Consider the following 21,893-nt stretch of genomic DNA (forward strand, 5'->3'; position numbering starts at 1 on the left):
GGCCTGATGTCTTCCTCCCCTAGTAGACCGTAAGCTCCCGGAGGGCAGAAGCCATGTCTATTTACCATCCTCTCCCCAGCCCATAAACAGTGCCTGGCAAGGAGGGGTTGCTCAATTATTTGTTGAATAAAAGGGACTGAATGAATAAATCAATCTTCAGCTTGCAAAATCCTGACCTCAGGACACTGCTGCAGACAAAAGGACTTTCCTATCCCATTCTGCTATTTGTTTGAACTTTGCTCAAACAAAGTTTGTTGTGAATTTTGCTCTTCTAGAGCAAGTGTTTTCCCCTTAGATTATTTTTATTGGAAAAAGTGAAGCAAATATAGAGATAATTATTGATTGTCACTCATCAAGTCTCTGCTCCCTATCACCAACATCCCTCCTGGGAGCCTGCTGCAGGATTCCTGGGAACCACAGGAAATAAAGTTCACTAAACCACTTGAAATGTTTTTATAAAAATAGATCGGACTTGACTTTCTTCCTGTGGAAAGGCCTCTTTCCTTTGGGCAAACATTGCAAAGAAATGTTATCTGCTCTTAGAAACCTCCCACTTCAATCATCCTCCTAGCAGGATTTATCTGGACTTAGAATCCTGTTCTGAAATGGTCTCCCTACTGCCTGGGTCATCACCTGAGCAAATTGCACATTTATTATTTCCATGCTGCAGCTTTATAGTACCCTGACAGGCTAGATAGGAATCGAGGCCTGCAAGATCTATGGGGACATTCCAGTGCTTGGTTGATCTGCCCTCAGGGGCAGTTTCATCCTCACCGGAGCTTAACCCCACTTTCCTGGGACTGCAGTACAGGTGTGCCACCTTCATCATTTTGATCATTATCCCCTTCCCAAATTCCTTATTTGTGAATTTTATTTAAATTACTGACCTATGGTTTTACTTAAATTTAATTTCCTATTTAAAGGAAGCTTTAGAGACACCTGGGTGGCTCAGTGGTTGAGTGTCTGCCTTCGGGTCAGGTGGTGATCCCAGGGTCCTGGGATCAAGTCCTACATAGGGCTCCCTGTGGGGAACCTGCTTCTCCCTCTGCCTGTGTCTCTGCCTCTCTCTCTGTATCTCATGAATAAATAAATAAGTCTTTAAAAAAAATAAAGGAAGCTTTATCTCTCGAGTGTTAAATGCAAAAGCATCCCATGAACAGAAGGCAGTCCTCAAATACAGTGAAAGGGCAGCTGTGATTGACTTCCGCTTAGGGGCTGTTCCCTGCCCCTGCAGATTTTTCACTTGCAAAGAGAGAAAAGCAATGGAAAACATAATTGTACCAAACCAAGGCTGTCTCCTTGAATACAATCAAAATGATTGAAGGAAACATCAAGGGGGTCTCCCTTTCTTTTTGCAGTGTGATTGAAAGATATCTTTGCACCACTCAGAATTCTGTATCAACAGGGACACATGCCCCTGCTTTGGGAAACAGAGGGTTAATAGGGTCTGTTGCTTTTCAGCAAATGAGCCTTGGATGTCAGTCCCCTTAGGAACCATTAAATGCAAAAGAGAGATAGAAAACAAAATATAGATAACCAGCAATAAGAAGTCTTTAAAAATTATCCCTGATCCTATCAGCCAAGATAACTTCTGTTAACATGTCTATTCGTAGAGATTGAAGCCTTTAGCAAAGGGCCTTATATATAGGAATATCTGAGGTGTTTTTGAAAACAACTTTCTGTTTTCTTAGATTTCTTCATTGTTTGCCTGATTTCTATTTTGTCACTACCTTTATTCGGCATTTTTCTGATTTGGGCTTACTTTTACTTTACTTTGCCCTTTTATTTATTTATTTTCCTGCAGAATCTTGGGCCATTAATATCAGACCTTAAAAATTTTTTCTTAGATATGAGCAGCTAGAGGTAAAAGTTTCCCTTTAATAATTGTTTTAGGTGCCTCCCCAAAATTTCATATGCTATATTTTGTATACTGTTCAGTTTAAATCCTTCTATAAATTCTCCTTGGATTTTTTTTTCTTTTGATGGGTTATTTCAAAGTATGTTGTTTAACTGAAAATATTTGCAGTTTTCCTAGTTATGTTATGGTTTTTGATATCTAATTACACTGTGATCAGAGAATTTATGCCGTATGACTTCAGTTCTGTTAAATTGATTCAGGCTTGGTCTGAAGAAAGTAGAATCATGATTCCACTCTGTAAAATTATATACATATATAGTTTTATAATCTGCTTATTTATAACCACACTTTACTAAATACATTAGGATTTTTTTCCTCGTTTATAAACATAAATCTACACCTCCATTTGTAATGGCTGCATAGGATGATAGGATTCCGTTATGTGGACCTACAAAACTCTGTCAGCTAATCTCTCGTTGGACGCTTGAGTTGTGTACTGTCACAAAACTACTGTAGTCATCTTTGCACCCCACACTCTTACTTCCCCGGGGAGGATTTATGGAAGTGGAATTGCTGGGGAAAGCACATGAATTTTGCTAGGTTTTTTACTCAAAATATTCAGAAAGTTTCCACCCATTAATAGGTTTAAGTTACATTTTTATTCCTTGGCTTATGCGTGCTTCTTTTTTGATGTATACATCTGCTCTTGAAGGTAGAGAAAAAATCTATTTGAAAGTTTCAGACCTGCTGATTTTGGTTTCAAAGTCACCTCATAAAATGGGAACCTTGTTCCTTTTGCCTAACATTGGTCCTAGGATTCACAGCACCCATCTTGGGATTTCACTCCAGGCGTTTCTGGACACAAGACCCAACCCAAGTGTGGCTCTTCCAACATGGGCTTGGGTGCTTGCCAGAGTCCATTGGGCTAGGTCTGAGGCAGGTAGAAGTCCCCAGGGTAGCAAGGGCAACAGGCAGCTTGGAGTTGACTGATGCTTCAGCTGCTTTTCTCCTCTGTTGCACCACCCTTACCTCTCAGCTCTCACTCACCAGCCCTGACCATTGTTCAAAGCTCACCTCCTCCATAAATCTCCAGGCACCCATGACTGTTTAATCCAGCAATTCCCAGACCTCTAGTAAAATTACCTGTAGGTATTTTATGTCTGTCTCTTTAATCCACTATAAATTTGTAAATGTACAGTAAATTCCTTTTTTAAAAAATATTTTATTTATTTATTTGAAAGAGAGAGAGCGAGAGAGCACACAAGAGCACACACAAACAGGGGGAGCAGCAGAGGGAGAGGGAGATGCAGGCTCCCCACTGAGCAGGGAGCCCAACCTGGGGCTCGATCCCAGGACCCCGGGATTATGATCTGAGCTGAAGGCTGATGCCTAACCAACTAAGCCATCCAGGCGCCCCTTTATAGTAAATTCTTGCAAGGGGGACCTCCCCTCCCACTCACTAAATCTGGGGCTTTTGTGCCTGCCACAGAGTGCAGTATTGAAGGCTGTGAATAAGCACTGAGCTAAGAACCTGAGGTGAGGCTTGGTCCGGCCAAATACACGCGGCAGGCAGCTGCGAGTTCTTGCTCCTGGAGCGTTCCAGGTGGCGTCTGTCCTTGTATTTAAAATAAGAGACAGCCAGTTAAGAAACCACCGGGATTCAGAATGATGGAGATGATCTCTGAGTCACCTCTTTATAGATAGACTGTGACTGCGGGCAAGTTGCTGCTGTTCCCTGAGTGCGTGTCCTCACGTGAACAGCCCTGCTCACAGGGCAGTTGTGGAGATCAGACTGATAAAAGCGTGGGGAGTGACTAGCGCGGCACGCAGCCTGCGAACGCTGCGGGCGTGTCTGGGGGCTCAGCCCGGCCGCCGCCTCCTGCTCGCGCGCAGCCTCCTGCGGGCCCTGCCCTCGGTCGGTCCGGGTCGCGGGGACCCGCTGCAAGGGCCGCTCGGCTCCGCCCTTCCCTAGAGGAGGGAGGCGGCCGCTTTGGTTCCAGGACTTTGGGTCCCCCTCGCGACTCGTGAGGTCCACAGGTGGGTTGCTCGGTGTTGCATAAAGCTGTATATTTTGCCCAAATTCTTTAGATTTTTCTTAGGCCTTTCCCATTTACCTTGAGCAAGCTTTTCAGTACCTGACCCAGGGGAGCCCAGGAGCACCTCTGAGGTTCTTCCCTGAGCTGTCCCGATGTCGGTAGGCACAGGGCCTAACTGCCTTTACCTCCTGAGCCTTGGTCCTCAGAGAGGGCCCTTCCTGCCAGGGGACGACGTCAGGGCCCCTCCCCCAGGGGTTTGTTTGCTTGCTTGCTTGCTGGCTGGCTTTCATTCAGATTTTCTTTATTTATCCATGACAGTCACACACAGAGAGAGAGAAGCAGAGACACAGGCAGAGGGAAAAGCAGGCTCCCTGGGGGGAGGCCCATGTAGGACTTGATCCCAGGCCCCGGGATCACGGGGATCACAACATGAGCCAAAGGCAAACGTTCAACCACTAAGCCACCCAGGGGTTTTCATTCACTGGGCCAGACTCGCTGAGCCTGAGTCTGGGCTGGCATCTGCAAGCTCAACACATCTCCCTAAGGGATTCTGATGCATGCCAGAGTGACAGCCCCTGGTCTGGGAAATCCGTTCTACGTGGAGAGAGAGAGAGAGAGAGAGAGAGAGAGAGAGAAGGAATTCAGCCTTGAAAGGGAAAGGCCAGCTTGATTATTTTTCTCCTTTTTAGCAAAGTCACTGAAATATCTCCAAATCTACTCCTTGTTTTCTTTAAAAGCAGTGGCCCGAGGGACACTGCCCATTTTGATATGTTTATTTTTTTCTCTTTCTTTCCATTACTCATATTTCCTTTACTCAATTATTGTTTGTCCTTGCTGGGGAGGAAGAGAATAAAACAGAAGGTAAGACAAAATGGGTGAAGGCTCCTGGTCCATCTAGGCCTGTTCTGCTGTGTGAGACTGGGATGGGAGGGCTTCTAGTCTGTGCAGCAAGAGGCCCAGGCCACCGGCAGACACTCCAATGCATCTTGACTTGATTTGGATTGTTGCAGAGCTCTGGTTTACTGACCATGGTGACACAGGCCCTATTTCTCCAAACCGAACCAGTTCTAAAGAATTAACTGAGGCCTGGTCACAATATATAAGCCAAAGCCCATGATGAGACCAAATCAGGCCTCCAGAGTGAGGAACGTCATTTAGCTTAGGATTGTTATGAGGTTCTGTTACGTTTCAGTTTCTCTCTGCCTCCTACTTTAATCGGTCAGGTCGTTCCCAAGAGTTCAAAGATTAGAGTCCTCCTTTACTCATTTGATGAGCTTCCACTATGTGCCAGACAGGGGGAATATAGTGGGGAACAAGGCAGATGCAGTGAGGACCTCGTGAAGTTCACATTCTAGTAGGGGAAGACCCACTATAAAAAGGGATTCCCAGTGAACTGGATATTGCAGTGACATCCAGGGACCCATGAGGGTTAGATACTGGGTACAGAGCCTGAGAGATGGGAAGACTTTCTAGAAGAAGTGGAGTTTATATTCCTAGTGAATAGGAAAAACAAGGTAGCAGGAAGAGCATGTGCTAAGGTCCTGAGTCCAGGAAGAACACATTTCATTTGGGGAGAAAATAGTCCACTGTGGATGAGGAGAGATGGCTGTGACTAGAGATGGCAGGGTCAGGCTATGCAGAGCCCTGGAAACTTTTCTCTGGAGGACTGTGGGAAACCACTGAGCGGTGCAGGCTGGGGTATGACATAATCAAATTAGCTTTTTAAAAATGTCACTCTGGCTGCATAGTAAAGAAGTAGGGGAGGAGAGGCAGAAGTAGGGAACAGGTGCAGTAGCCCGAGTGAGAGGCACTGGGACCTCAGATAGGTGATAGATGTGGGCAGAGGCCACCTGTGGTGTCCATTCTTCCCAGCTTCCCAGCCACGATATGCTGGATCACAGACGCAGGAGCCTCCTTTGAGAGAGACAGCAGCATTCAGCCAGTGCATGGTACTGAGAGAGGAGATTAACTTGGATTTTAAATTCCTCACTGCCAACTATACCACAAAATATAATTTCTGCATGAAATGGCTGCTTTGAGACAGAGGGTCTCATTGATCTTCAATAGCAGATTTAGAAATGAGGCATCGTGACATCTTAACAGATGACAAATAATGCTGGGGAGCCAGAGTGCCCTTGCTGCCTGACCTGCCTGTCTGAGCATTGAGGGCTGTTGTCCCTGCTCCTCTCCATCCTGCTGTGACTCACCAAATGACTGGACAGATCGTCTGTCCCTCGGTGGCATGTGTATGACCTCAAAGAACTGAATTTCCGAGTCATGCTACTATGCTTTATAAAATGTACAAGATAGTGTCACTCTGGGAGTTTTAAGGGCAAGTGAGACAGCCTGGAAGAGAAGGAGCAGACCAGCCAGCTCTCAAGATGCCTGCTGGTCTTAGGATGCCCTGGGCCCTGGTGACACCACAGGGGATGGCTGAGGTCATCTTAGGGCGCTTCATTCATTCACATAGCAAATGGTTGTTAAGAATCGACTGTTCCCGACCCTGTTCTCAGATGGCGAACAAAGCTTGGCAGTGTCCTTACCCCATGGAGCTTACATTCCAGTCATTTCCTGAGGCAAAACCAGTGACCCGCACTGCCTCCACTCTCTCTTGGTCTTGGTGTTGAATAAAAAGGCCCATGTTCCCTGGCATCGGCCCCTTCAGTCACCTCTAACCAAAGTGAACGTCCATCTTATAAATGTGCCAAGCTTGCTCTCACCTCCGGGCCTTTGAACTTGCTTTTCCCTCGGCTTGGAACTCCCTTTGCCAACATTGCCTCCCACCCCAAACGCATTCCTACTTCTCCTTCAGATGTTACTCAAATAAGCCTTCTTTTACCACCAGCCCCAGGACCAAGCCCAGCCCTCCAGGGGTTGTCCCTTATCCCTCTGTCCTTCACTGGCGCTGTTTCCCAGACTCTTTCTCTCTTTGGACTTTGCTCCATTAGGAGATAGTCATTGCCTGTGGTGCTCAGCTTTTTTATCTGCAATGCTGCAATGTCTTGCACAGTCATGGTATGTAATATGTGCTTAATGAATATTTGCTGAAAGGAATGAGGGCAGGAGGGGGATGACGAGCTATATTGTATGGCACAGCATATTGTTTTTGCTAAAAAGACCTGTGCTGTGCAGAAAAACCCCTCATGAACCAAAGCGTGAGAAACTGTGCTAATTGCCAGTTGCCATACTGAATCCCAAGATGAATGTATTTTTTTAAAGATTTTATTTTATTTATTTATTTTTAAAGCACCGGACTTCTTCTTCTTTTTTTTTTTTTTAAAGATTTTTTTATTTATTCATTTATGACAGACATAGAGAGAGAGAGAGACACAGGCAGAGGGAGAAACAGGCTCCATGCCAGGAGCCCGATGTGGGACTCGATCCCGGGACTCCAGGATCGCACCCTGGGCCAAAGGCAGATGCCAAACCGCTGAGCCACCCAGGGATCCCCTAAAGATTTTATTTTTAAGTAATCTCTGCACCCAACGTAGTGCTCAAACTCATGACCCCGAGATCAAGAGTTGCATGCTATACAGATGGAGCCAGTCAGGCGGCCCCAAGTATGAGTATCTTTGATTGATTACATCAATATGACGTTAATGCTACATATTTTCTAAAACCATTGCTCTCTCCCCACAAAAACTGACAGCTCAGAGAGAGATGAAAAAAACCAGGGAAGAGATGAGTCAATCTGTTATTATTCATTAATTCGTTCAACAAATACTTATTAAATTCTATGATTTATCAGGCATCGAGGACACAGAGGCAACAGAAAAGCCAAGTCCTTGCTTTCATTGTCTCTTTTTATTCCTGTAGGGGGAGATACTTGCATTTTTAAAGAGTGAACAGCTGACTAAGACAATCTGAAACAATGCCAATTCCTCTATCCCTCCAGTGAAATCAGATACCTGTGGCCGGAGAGGGGGAGTGCACCAGCAGGTGGAGGGTGGTAGGGGTGTCTCTGAGGGTCACACTGAGCTGTGACCTTTGAGGATGAGCAGGAGTTCAGTGGGTGGGGTCAGGGCTGTGTGCAGAGCCCCGTGTGCCCAAGTGTGCCTCACTGGCTAGAGGAGACTCTGTGATCCTCAGGAGCAGGGAGCTGGCACATTTCAGGGAAGAAAAGTCAGGATCTAAACTTCGTTCCAATTGTTAGCCCAGAATAGGCAAAGGACTCAAAATAACTCACCAATTGGTGGGCCACAAGAGTTAATATAATCTCTTCCAAGGACAGATGCTTCTCTGAGGGCCAGTGCTGCCTCCGTCCTGCACCTGTCCTGATCCTTACCAAACTCATTGTTTCCTCCTGCAGCGTGTTGGCTGGAGCGGTTTGTGGCAGTCGCTATATTCCACCCAGCAATTATAGTTATTTGCATCCTCTAGTTGGCCTCCTGAGTGGCTTTTCAGCTCCTTGGGGACAGGGATTGGATCTTAGGTACTCCCTTCCCCCATGGACACACTCTTGTCTTGTGCTTAGTAAGTGCTCAGTGAATATGTGCTGACATTTACTAAATTGGGTAACTAAGATTTCTGGCTAGTATTTTGAACATATGCCTGTTTTAAAAAGAGCCTTGATTTAGGGGAAAGGAATGGTAATTTGGAACATAGAACTCTTGAGGGAGACCCACACCCAGATGGTTCTAGTCGAGAGGTTTTCCGGTGAGGATGGCAGGATAAGAAAAGCGAGTTGTGGGGGCCACAGAAAGAAGGAGGGCCCTGAGGACTAAGTGGCTAATATGGCTGTTTCAGTCCTGGTGCTGGTCGAAATCCATTGAAAACAGTCTTGTATGCTACTTCCAGCACGATGCCACAGATTTCCACATTCGCTCTGAGATTTCTGCTGCCCCCCTTGGTTGGTGGGTTGGTTAAGAAGTTGGTTGGGGTTTCTTATTTCCTTGGTCACTTCTTCCTTCCAGTGGGAAGAAAGAAATATATATTTTCCAAATATATAGAGTGTTTTGTCCTGATTAATCTAGATAAATGCAACTAGAATGTGTCTTTAATGATCATTTAATTAGTATTTTTAAAAGTGAATGAATTAGTGTTCAAACTGGAATTTATCTCATGGAAATTTGGTATCACTACTAGAAATACATAACCGGCACCAGTTGCTGCAAGAGGTAGTTGTAAAAGAGTGATCAGAATAATAGCATGTTAGGAAATTAAAAAAAAGTAAGAAGTGTATAACTATAAAGTCGAATTTGTTTATGCTGTCTTATGAAGTGCTTCCTAGATGTTGTCTCATTATTTCATAGAGCGGCACCTTAGTATATACTGCTACTCTCTTTTTCATAGATGAAAAAACTGAGCTCTTAAGAAATTAACTCCCAGAGTGAGGAGGTCTTTCGATCTGAATTATCATTTAGCTTTTTGTTGGCAAATGACATGTGTGAAGAGGACCGCATTAATTTCATGGAGGTAGAAAGTAGAAAGTAGAAAGATGGTGGGGCCAGAGCTTATTAACTGCTAAAACATAAATTTATGTATGAATTGTTTGCTTTTGTAAGTAAAGATCAAATCTAATGAAGCTTGGAAACACAAAGCAAAACAGCAAGGGTAGAAGGGAGCTCTGAACTGGGGGCGGGGAGTGAAGGGAAGCATCCGCTGTTAGTGGAGGGGTCGCTGCCCCTGGGCTCCCCAGGGCACCACGGGGGTTGCTGGGCAGTGATGTGGCCTTAGGACAGGATGAGGAATGGCCTGGTGAGAGAACAGGGCTACACGGAGACAGGGAAGGAAAGAGAGGGCCCCAGTGCTTTGCTTCTCTCTTGGCTGTAGCTCATTAAGTAAACTCAAGTTCATTTTCCTTGTCCCCTCAGACGAGGTTAAAATCCTGATGGAGGCCTGAGGGGCTAGTCCTGTGGGGCCTTCTCAGGGTCAGAAAACTCACATGCAAGCTCCTTTGTTTACATCAGCAAATCCAGCTGTGTCGTGCAAGTGCTTGACCGGCCACTGACTCTCAACTCAAAACAGATGTCCCGGCTGCACAGGGGGAGCACGCAGGGCTCCTGCACGGGTGGAACTCTGTCTTGATGAGTCGGGGAAAGGACAAGAGACAGATGGCACTAGGTATGCCAGGAATTGACTACAGCAGCAACCTACTAGACCTGGCTGCGTGCTGGCTCGAGCCCCTTGGGCTCCCAGAGGAGATACTCAGAGAGGACTGGAGAGGCCAAGCTGCAGTTCTGCCCCAGCAAGTGAAATTTCTGTGTGTGTTGGACGGTGGTGTTTCAAACTGCCTTTGGCGGGGATGTGGAAGGAGATGAGGTCCCCTAGGCTCGAGGAGGGGGAAGTGGGATCAGAACCAGGATTCCGCTTGGATCTCAGTCCTAGAAACTTCTCTTCTAGTTTCTGTCTATGTAACATTTTTGAATGTTATCCATATGGTAGATTGTGAAATAAATCTCTGCTGCTAAATAAATGATTATCTAATAAATGATGAGGTTAATCATTATGTTAGACTTTTTTCAGGTAACACTTACTGGTTAGAAATGTCAGGGAATGATGAACAACAAAGTCCTCCCTAAAGAACCAGGCATTTTCACATACACTAGATGCAGGAAGCCCCGTGTCATCTACACACTTATTTGAACAAACCGGCTTGCATTACATACTACCCTGTACTCTGTGAACTGATATTCACATAGATTTGCAAAATTGAACATTCTGATACAATTCTTCCTTGAGGGAAAGGATGAAATCAGGGCAATAACAATTATTTCAGATATGAAGAACTGATTTTAAAAGACAGTACTATATAGGTATATATAGTATATATATATACTGGAAAGTGAGAATACAAATCAGGCACACACACATAAATGTGACAACAGCCACCACTGAATGGTATGGTTATAGATGACTTTTGTTTTCTTCTTTGTATTTTTCCATATTTCCCTCCCTTTTTTCCACAAATAGCATGTATTATTTGTACAGAGAAGTTTTCATTTTGAAAATCCATTAAAAATGTTCTGTACCCTCTCACTATAGTCTAGGGGTCCATGCCTTGACTTACTGCTACAAATTCTTCACTCACGGCTCCCTCTAGAACAACAGGCCTTCTCTTCTTCAGATAAAATCTGAAAATTTCTCGATTGGGAGCAATTGCTATCCTTAAGATTCAACATGGTACCCATATAAGAGGTAATACGTGAGGGACTAGGCTTCCAATCCCTTATGATGCACTTAGCACACACACAAAAAAAGACTCTTTCTAATATGATTGTTTTTCTTCCTCTGACCTTTCCATTCTATGGCTCCCGTCAGCAGACTCTAGTTACAGTAAAGCAGATCTGCATTTGCATCCCGCGCCACCATCTGCTAACCACGGGACCTTGGCCAAGTCATCTATAATCTTTGCGTCTCCGTCTGTTTGTCTGTAAACTAATAGGCTTATTATGAGGAGTAAATGAAATAATGCATGCAAGTTCATGTTAGCACAAGCAGTAAACGTTGGCTATTATCATTAGTATCTCCTTGGCTTGTCCCTGCTATCTTTTACAACCGTTATATGGAAGACATTTTTCTGATTTAACTGGTTTTTATAAGTTCAAGGCATCCTTTGAGAACTGGGGCCTTCCATAATGGCCTCAGGATCCCTTAAAAAAAAAGAGAGAAAGGCTCAGAATGTAATTCCTCCTTACCTGCTGGCACAGGGCTCGTTTCCCCACAGAAGCTTCAAAGTCTGGTTGAGCAGCAAACTTCACTCCCTCCAGAAACCCCTGGGAGCCTGGCTGCTTGGCCCCATTGCCTGCTTCCCTCAATAAGCCAGCGCTCTCTTTAAACTGTTCCTTTTGGTTTCTGTGACTCAGACTATCTTAGGTCATTCTGAGACAGGCTTCTCCTCCCTACCTTCCCTACTTCTACCTGTTGTCCTGGACATTTGTCATCCTTTTGACTGCCCACTATGTGAAGCCACATCTCCTCTGTGAGGGATTGCCTACCCCCCAGGGTCTTGGTCTGGCTACACCCTTCCTGTGATATTGGACCACCACACCTTGCAGTGACTTCTTTGGGCAACCCCAGGTTCTCTAGATTCTTTTTCTATTTATTAGTAGTCAGAATCAATTTTGGTTGCTCACAATTAAGAAACCTAGCCAGCTTCTGCTCCAGCATAAATCCTTCAGCTGTTAGTGCTTCAAACTCTCTGTGCTTCTTATGTCCTATCATTTCTTACACTCTCCTGGTTATGACATCATATTAGAACTGTCTTCTCATCTTCCCCAGACTGTTAGCTCCGTGAGGACCGGGACTAAAGCCATCTATATCGCTGCAGTATCTCTATCAGGTAACAGAGTGCCTGGTACGTAGTAGGCCCTCGGCACATGCCACATGGATGAACAGGCAAGCAAACCTTGCCACACAAGTGGGGACCAGAGCAACCACAGTAGTTTCACATGGAGAATCAGTTAACTTGCCAGCTTTCTGATAACCTGGCACCATGCCCAGTCTGATTCTAGGGGAAGCCAGATTTCCTTTAGGCTTTGGCAAGGAAGGGGATATTCCAGCAGCATCTTGAGTGGGAGGGTGTGATGTTGGCCGCGTCTTGAAGTGGGTGAGTAATCCCCCAGGCAGCACTTAGCTTTAAACTCTGGCTTATAACTCGGTCATCTCCTGAAGCTCCCAGCTTAAAATGGAAAGTGGCATTACTCATGGTGGAGAGCAGACAATAAAAAAAACATTTAGGTGGGGCCCGACACAATGGAGTGAGTATTCCCTGATGATGGATGAGAGCATCTCCGCCCTGAGCACCCTCAGCCCCGGCAGACAGCTCAGTCATAGCAGGGCTTTTGAACAACACCTCTAACTTAGCTCATCACTCAGTACCTTGCTCTTTGGGGTATTGGAAGACACTGTGTTTCTCAGCCTACAGCAAGCTCAGTGGGAAGAAATGCCCCTCGATCCATATGAACAGGTGGTATAAAGCAGTGGTTGCAAATGTAAACTCTGGCATCCAACAAACCTGGGTCTGAATCCCAGCTTGTTTGTTCTAGCTCTGTGACCTTGAGTAAGTTATTTAACTCCTCTGATCCTCAAGTTCCTAATTTGTAAAATGGGTTAAATATCTACTTGTATCTACAAGTAGATAGGTCATGGGAAAAGTAAATCAGACAATCTGTATAAAGCTTTTATCACAATGCCTGGCACATAATCAACACTCACTAGATGATTGCTGCTGGAGCTGATAATGTTCTTTGATCACTTTCCTCCCACAGCCTCCATTACTTGTCCATACTTTCTGGTGTTGTTTCTCTGTTAATCTCACTCAGCCTCCATGGCCTTCTTCCAGGAATGATCCCTTACTTCTGGCACCCAGGGAGCTCTGGCCACACCCCAGCCTCCCTTCATAGCCACTATTCTCCATTTCCTTCTTCTTTTTCTCTCACTTTCTCGGTGTCTTCCAGCTTGCACACCAAGAGCCCACTGCCTAATATCTGACCTGCCATTGTCTTACCCAGTGCAGAATCCATGGCTTGCATGCCACAAGGCAAAATGTGCTATAATAAATCAATCTGATTATAATGAACAAATTTGGCATGAGGTTATAAAGTAACCTGGGCTAAACATCAGTCACCAGTGCTCCAGCATAATAGACATGCACCCACAGAAAGCAAAAGACACCACAGTCCAGTCTTACCAACTTGGGCCATATGGGGGCAGCAATGGTGATAATTACAAAGGGAGTTTTTCTCTTGGGAAAGAACATACCACCAGCTTTTCTAATAATAGACTTCTTTAGTGAGTTCATACAGTAGATTCAGATTTTTAAAATTTTTTTATTTATTCATGAGAGACACACAGAGAGAGGCAGAGACTTAGGCAGAGGGAGAAGCAGGCCCCCCAAGGGGACCCTGATGTGGAACTTGATCCCAGGACCCCGGGATCATGACCTGAGCTGAAGGCAGATGCTCAACCACTGGCCACTCAGGTGTCCATATTCAGTTTTTTTTTTTTTTTTTTAAGGATATACTCTTGTCCTAAAGCATGCATTACTATTTAGAGGTAAACAACAACATACGCATGTCAAGACTTTCAGCATTGTATGAGGTAGTTCTATACCAATGACCCAGATACTCAGCAGTCATCACTTCCTCCGGGGTTAAGGAAACCTGTCACCTTTGATCACTGATGACTAGATTATCCTCAAGTGATCGATCATCTCAGGATGTGTCCTCATCCTCATTTATTCCACACATTTAATGAGTAGCCTTCTGTGTGCTGGGCACATTTCTGGATATCATGGAGGATATGATAAAAGAATGGGAGGCAAGCTTTGCCCTCCAGGAACTAGCAGCCCAGCAGAGGAGGTAAACACACAGAAATAACTCATGGGGGAAAATGTGACCCTGATGCCTTGTTTTTTATAGGAGTCCCCAGGAAGCACAGCTCACTGATGACAGAGATATTAGGAAGCAGTGGTTACTTGAGATGGTTTGTATGTGGGACTAGGGCCTCAAAAGGCAAAAATTGAAGGTACATTGGACAGAGACTACAGCATGGGAAGAACAGGGTTAGAAAAATGCATGGTGAGAATGGGAATCAAGACACTTTGAAAAAAAAAAAGACACTTTGAATTAGGAGGAGCTCATATATATAATGGGTTCTTGGGGGAAAGGGAGTAAAGCTGGAAAGATAATCTAGGTAGATATTATATCCCACTTCCTGTTCAGCTTCTCCACTTGGATGTCTAATACTTATCTTAAGATTACGTAGATGTTGTTGATTTCCCCCATTGCAGTCCCCAGCCTTTCTTTCTCAAGTATTTCAAATCTTAGTAAATGTCCCTGATGTCTCAACTGAAAAACGGGGAGAAGTCTTTCTGTCTCGATTTTGCCAAGGCCCATTCTGTTCATCAGCAAGTTCTATTATTTCTTGCTTCAGCCTCTATCCTCTGTCTGTCCTCTTCTGACTTCTCCATTACTACCATGTGTTCCAAGACACCTTTTCACACCTGCCTCCTATTTTAACCCTTGGCCTCCTCCTAGAGCAGCTTGCTTAAGTCAGATTACATGGCCTTGCTCCAGTAGAACCCTCTAGTGGCTTACTATTACTCTCTCCTTGGGAAGATGATGCCCTGTAGCCTCATCCCTCACAGTTCCCCCTTTACTCATTGTACTCTACCTACACCACTGGCTTTCCTTCTCTTCCTTGCCAAAGCATGGACCTACCACACCACGTTTGCATTTGTTGTTCCATCTCCCGGAAACACTGTTCCCTCAGCCTGAAATGCTTCTCTGTCCTTAGACCTTCACATGTCCATTTGTCAGCTCAGATGTCCTCCCTGCACAAGGACCTTCCCTGACCACCCTAATTAAAGCAGCCCCTTCTCAGATTTTCTCTACTCAAAACTACTTTTTCCTTTGTAGCCCTTATCTGAAATGCTCTCCAATATTGATGTTTATTTTTCCATTTCATCACCACCACTTCCACTAACAGGTAAGCTCCACAAGGGCTTTATCTTACCACCATCTTTTCAGTACTTAGCACAATCCTAGCCTGCACAGGTACTTATTCATGACACACAGGTGGCTTGGGCCACACACCCAGAAATCCTAATTCATTTGTCTGGGCTGGGGTCAGGCAAAAGAAGTGTTAATTAATTTGAATCTTCTAACTATATGCATATTTTTAAACCATGTTATACCTGGCATGAGCCCCAAGTAGTTCTAAGTTTAAGACAGAGTTAGGAATACTGACCTAGGGAATGGAAATCTCTCTAGCATCTTACTATTTGTGGTGGGATCCTTGGATCAGCAGCACAGGAATCACCCAGGTACTTGTTAGAAATGCAGAATCTCAGGCGCCATCCCAGACTTAGAGAACCAGAATCTGCAGTTCAACAAGATACCCTAGGTGACTTGTGTGCATATTCAATTTAAGAACAACTGACCTAGCAGAAATACGGAATTCCCAAGGACTAAGTACTTTGAACTTGGCAGGACAAGTTTGTTCTAATGGTAGGACTTTGAGGTGGGCATGTCCCTCAGACAATTGGAAAGGTGATTCTGAAACCACAGAAAGAGAATTCAAGAGGAAGTGGGCATCTTCCCCAAAATGCGCATTGAGGGTTGGCATCTAGGGGCTTGGTAAGGTCATCAGTGAAAAGAAAAACAAGAGAGAAGAGAAGAAGACAGAGTTGGTGGGCCATGGGAGAGCCCCAGGATGACATGAGAGGAGATGAGCTGAGGTGCTGACATGAGAAAAGGGATTGATAAGGAATGTTTCCAAAAGTACGGGCAGGGGACAAGGTCAAGAAACAGACCACCAAACATAATCAGATTTGCAGAAAAGTCTTGAGGTCTGTCTCTGGCGGTGCCTGGATGGGGGAGCCAGGAGAGGGGACAAGAGGCTTGAGTCCACATGAGGACGTGGGAGCGGTGAGCCCACATCACCCTCCCGGGAATGACTGGATTCAACCAAAAAAAAATTCATGTCTTGAGGGAGTAAGAAGGGAGAGCAGCTTCTCTCGAATGAGAGACTTGAGAATGTTTATCAAGAAAAAAATCTGTAGGGCGCCTGGGTGGCTCAGTCAGTTAAGTGTCTCCTGCAGCTCAAGTCATGATCCCAGGGTTCTGGGATGGAGCCCCATGTAGGGCCGCTTGCTCAGTGAGGGGTCTGCCTCTCCCTCCTTCTCTCCTCCCCCTTCGTGTTCTCTCTCTCTCAAATAAATAAAATCTAAAAGAAGAAGAAGAAGAAGAAGAAGAAGAAGAAGAAGAAGAAGAAGAAGAAGAAGAAGAAGAAGAAGAAGAAGAAGGTCTCCAGGGAAAAGAGATTGAGTCTATTCTTTTGAACTGTCTTTTTTTTTTTTTTTTTAAGGGTTTTATTTATTTGAGAGAGAGAGGGAGAGAACATGCACATGCAGAAGTGGTGGAGAGGGGCCAGGAGAGAGGGAGAAGCAGACTCCCTGCTGAGCTGAGCAGGGAGCAGGGAGCCTGATGCAGGGCTCAATCCCAGAACCCCGAGATCACAAGCTGAGCCTAAGGGCAGATCCTTAACCAACTGAGCCACTCAGGTACTCCTTTTTTGAACTTTCTGAATTGTTCACCATTTGTATTTTTAATAGGTGTCTTATTTTTAAAATTTATTTAAATTCAATTTAATTAACATACAGTGTATTATTAGTTTTAGTAGTAGAATTTAGTGATTCATCATTTGCGTATAACTTAACTCTTATAGTTAAGAGCTTGTCTCCCTCTGTTTTTGTCTTATTTTATTTTTCCTTCCCTTCCCCTATGTTCATCTGCTTTGTTTCTTAAATTCCACATGAGTGAAATTATATGGTACTTGCCTTTCTCTATTTCGCTTAGCATATACCCTCTAGTTCCATCCACATTGTCCCAAATGGCAGGATTTCATTATTTTTGATAGCTGAGTAGTATTCCATTGTATGTATACACCACATCACATCTTCTTTATCCATTCATCAGTTGATGGACATTTAGGTTCTTTCCATATTTGTGCTATTGGATATTGCTGCTATAAACATTGGGGTGCAAGTGCCCCTTTGAATCACCTTAGCAGATGTTTTAAATAAGAAAAATTAATTTTCCCTAGAAATCTGCCAATTAGTGTTTCTCAAAGTACAATCCAAGAAACATCAAAATTAGAATTATGTGGGACATTTGTTATAAATACAGATTCTAAAAAAAAAAAAAAAAAAAAAAAAAATACAGATTCTTGGGCCCTGCCTCAGACTTTCTGAGTCTCTATTATAATAATCCTTTCCACGGGGTTCTTTGGCATCCTCAGGTTTAGGAAGTACCAGAGAGAGAGAGGAGAGAGAGAAGAGAGAGAGATGGTTCTTCTGAGAGGGGATAGGGTGGAGGGGGGTGTTAGGAGGGAGATATGGAGAGGAGCCTTGATTGGAAGCAACCTGGGCCAGGCGCTATGCTAGGTTATAACATTTGGAGTAGAAGGCAAAGAGAAATCCATGGAGCTGTATCAAGGTAATATGTGCAGGAAGTTCACAAGTCCAGCACAGGTGACCATGGCAGTGAAAAATACTCTGTGGAGTCCAACACTTAGCATCTGTGTGCCCTCGGAAAGTTACACAACCTCTCTGAGCTTTAATTTCCTCATCTACAATATATAATAGTACCTAACTGAAAGGAATTGCGTGAGGATCAGATGATTTCAGACACATCACCTTCTTAACCCATAACTTAAAACTTCTTAGATGGCCACCAAATGAGGATAGTGGTGGTGAGCATCAATGTTTATCCCCCACTGTAATCCATACATACACATTTTATAATTTGGGTCATAGCCCATTATTGAAACTACAACTGAGGTTTAGAGTAACCAGATGTTGCTTTCATATCACATGGATGGAGATCTGCAACATGTAGCCCTCAGTCACCCCATTCTTCTCATGGGAAAACATGATTAGCACATAAAATCAGCTGTAAGATGCAAGTTCTAGAAATGTATTAAAGGGGATAATGGGAAGTCCTCATAGTGTTGGAGGTGCAGGGCTGAGTCTGAAGGGTAAACATTTTAAACTCTAAGTGTAAATATATAGCTTAACACACACAAGCTCCCTCATAGCACGTGCACCGCCCGAGTTATCCCTGTGGAGGAGGTGAGTGTGTTAACATACAAACAGCATGGCCGTATCCACACCTCTTCCCCATGAGTGCCTTCTTGGCAGGGCCAGTGGTGTGAGGCGAGGAGGCCAGAGGCAGAGGGGAAACTGCTGCAGGGGTGGGGAGGGGGTCCCATCTACAGACAAGGAAGAGGGAAAATCGACCCAAGACTGCCCACCATCTTTCTTCCCTGCATCTCAATCCACCTTTCTCCTGTGACTTGCATCAGCCTGGAGGAGCCTAAATCGCCACCACAGCTGGGTGGCTTAGAGGTCAGATTATAGGAGCCTGAGTCCCAGCTCTGCCTCTTAGGAGCTATGTCACTGAACTTTTTTTGATTGTTTTTAATTAACACTTTGTGTTTTTAAAGGAGTTTTTAGGTTCACAGCAATATTGAGAGTAAGGCACAGATGGGTCTGCCCTTCCCCACATGTTTGGCGCCTCCCTCGTTAGCAGCATCCCCGCCAGGTCCATTTGTTACCACGGTCAGCCTACACTGATGCATCATAATGTCCCGAAGTGCACAGTTTGTATCAGGCTCACTCCTGGTGCTGGGCATTCTGAGGCTTGGCACAAACATATAATGACATGGGCTCACTGCTGTAGTATCATACATATCATACAGAAGAGTTTCACTCCCCTAAAAGTCCTCCATGCTTTGCCTATTCATTCCCCCCCACCCTAACCTCCTGGCAACCACTGATCTTTTTTCCTACTTCCTTAGTTTTGCCTTTTCCGGAATGTCCCATAGTTGGAATCATACAATGTGTAGCCTTTTCAGATTGGCTCCTTTCATTCGAAAGCATACACATAAGTTTCCTTCCTGTGTTTTCCTGGCTCGATAGCTCTCTCTCTTTTTTTTTTTTAGTGCTAAAGGATATTGCACTGTGTGGACAGGTTATTTTTCTTAGCCTCACTCCCCTGGGCTGTGATATAGGGCTCTGGATCGCAGAGACCGAGAATTCGTAATAATGATAAGCGTGGATGTTTTCAGTGCTCGGTACCAGCCGCTCTGCTAAATGCCTCTCTTCACTACCTCATCTAGTCCTTTCTGAAACCTGTAACATAGGAATCATGAGCAACCCCCACCCCTTCCCTTACAGATGTGGAAACTAAAGCCCAGGGATGCTAAATAATCGGTCAAGGCCACAGATCCAGGAAGGGAACTGTCTGGAATTCGAACCTAGACGTTCTCACTCCAGGCTTTAGAACTGAGGCTGTAACCGGGAAGCTTCTTACCTGTGTTTGGCATATAGAGAAAACATGTCAGAGTCACCAAATGTCACCTCTTACTGTTATTAATATTTCTGAAGTAGAGCCACTTAAATTGGAGGGTCATGATTCTCTTTTAAGGAGAAACACGGGGCACTGAGATGTTCAGAAATTTCCTTGTGCCATGCAGCAAATGGTGTGGAGATGCAGAACTAAAAGCCATCATTAATGGAGGCTCAAAGTTGCTCTAAAGCGAGGCTGGTTGGTTATTTATTTATTTATTTATTTATTTATTTATTTATTTATTTTAGAGAGACAGAGACAGAGCATGAGCAGGGGGGAAAGGGAGAGGGAGGAGCAGACTCCCCGCTGAGCAGGGAGCCTGACAATGTGGGACTCGATCCCAGAACCCTGAGATCATGACCTGAGCCGACGAAGGCAGACGCTCAACTAGTGAGCCACCCAGGCGCCTCATACTGGTTGGTTTTTTTGAGATGACATCTACTGTGCACGTACCAGGTACTTATCCCATGCAATGTTACAACAACCCATTTTAGGAAACAGAAGTGCCCAGGAGACTCAGCTCTGCTCTTTGTGCACCCCTGAAGCTTCTCCTGTGTTTCCTTCCCCCCTCCCCATCTCCCTGCTCCCCACCGCAGCCTGGGCCAACATTTGCAGCCTGGGTGTGCGTCACAGCCCAGGAGCAGCCCAGGAGCGTCTGGGTCTGTCCAGTGTCTGGCCTGAGGTGTGGGTGCCTTGGCAGCCAGCTGTAGCCCTTTCTCATCATCCTGGTCACAGTACCCACTGGTCCCCAGCAGGCAGCCTCAGCCTGGGCACACCTGCTCACTCCCTGTCCCTTCCACTTCCTTCTGCCCTGGATTTCCAGACAGAGTCAAAAATGGGTTCACATCAAATAAGATTTGTTTGCTTTCAGTGTAATTTTCCATTTATAGACAGCTTTCTCTCAGGAGGCACCATCCTCCTTCCTCTGTCTCGGTTTTTTTCTGGGTATTTGAGAATAAACTCTTGGTGGTTGTTTATAAGCCCTGTGGTCAGCAGCCCAGCCGGTCATTCATTCAGAATGTCTCCAGAAAGCCAGCGGTTACCCTTATAGGATTTATGCTAATTTCTGTGGTCTCTGAGACCTCTGTGGAACTGTGCCCGCATAGTCAGTGTGTAGTATTAAAAAGAAATATCTGAGCTAGGCCAGCAGGGTCCTTATCCATAAGCTCATCCTGGTGAAATGATGAGGATGATGAGTACAATAGTAAGAGCAGCTGGTGTTAAAGCATACTCCTCGAGGTGCTAAATGGAATGCACTTATTCCTATGAGGCAGGTGCTGCTCTGATCCCTTGATACCGATGAGGAAATGAGCCAAGGCCACGGCTGACCACAGTATGTGGGATCCTGCTGACTTCTCTGGCCCAGCCACCCCATATGCCCCTCCCAACCCTGGGCTCTAGCCCTACCAGCTTCAGTTTGGTGCCTTGGATCACTGTGCTCTCCTGCCACAGTTCCTTTGCACAAGCTCTTCCCCTTGCCTGGGCTACTGTTTACTCCACTCTTCACCTAATCTCCCCTGACCCATCTTTCATATTTTAATTGTGATTTCTTCAAGAATGCCCTAGTGGACCTCCCAGGCAAGATGTCCCATTAAAGCTCAGTTGACTCTGCTTACCTCTCCTCAAGGGTACTAGTCAGAACTGAAATCCTATTTTTATTTGTGCAATTTTCTGATTAATGTCTGGCTTTCCCTCCAGATCTTAACTCTGTGAGAGCAGTGGCTTGAAAGTGCTGCCTTGTAGATAATTCTGTCATTGCCCTTACCACACTGGACTGAAATGATTTGTTTATTTATCTTTCTCATCCCTTGGTCTGTGAATTTCCCAAGGGCAGCATCCAGGTGTTTCTAACACAGTGCTCATCTCAGTAAATATTTGGTGAGTTGAATTGAATGTACTGGATTTACTGAGATAGAGTAACCTCGGAAAGGGCACCTGAAAACTCAGAACTTAGGATGGAGTGAGCCCACAAAACACAGTTATTCTACTCCCATCCTTGGAGATCTGGGGGGATTTTAGACAAGAGGTTAGCTTTTTTGAAAAGCCAAGTTTTGGATATAATTTGGATCACAGAATAGAGGGATCCATTACTTTCCCAAAGAAGCATCGTATTACAGTTACAAATCCAAGAGAAGGGAGGAAGGG

At 44.9% G+C, this 21,893-nt stretch overlaps 1 protein-coding gene across 4 annotated transcripts in view; it reads right to left on the minus strand.

The window, feature by feature from the left end:
* FGF1 (fibroblast growth factor 1) overlaps positions 1-21,893 on the minus strand; it is an 86,978-nt gene that overhangs the window by 35,789 nt on the left and 29,296 nt on the right. Inside the window, exon 1 of one of the 4 annotated variants that reach the window (XM_072826292.1) lies at positions 11,532-11,994. The exons of the other annotated variants lie outside the window; for them this stretch is intronic. The gene's annotated coding sequence lies outside the window, so the exon portion shown is untranslated. Of the gene's footprint in view, positions 1-11,531; positions 11,995-21,893 lie in introns of those variants that run through there. 4 annotated transcript variants of the gene reach the window in all.

This window comes from Canis lupus, chromosome 5 (assembly GCF_048164855.1).
Source record: "Canis lupus baileyi chromosome 5, mCanLup2.hap1, whole genome shotgun sequence".
Taxonomy (NCBI): Eukaryota; Metazoa; Chordata; class Mammalia; order Carnivora; family Canidae; genus Canis; species Canis lupus.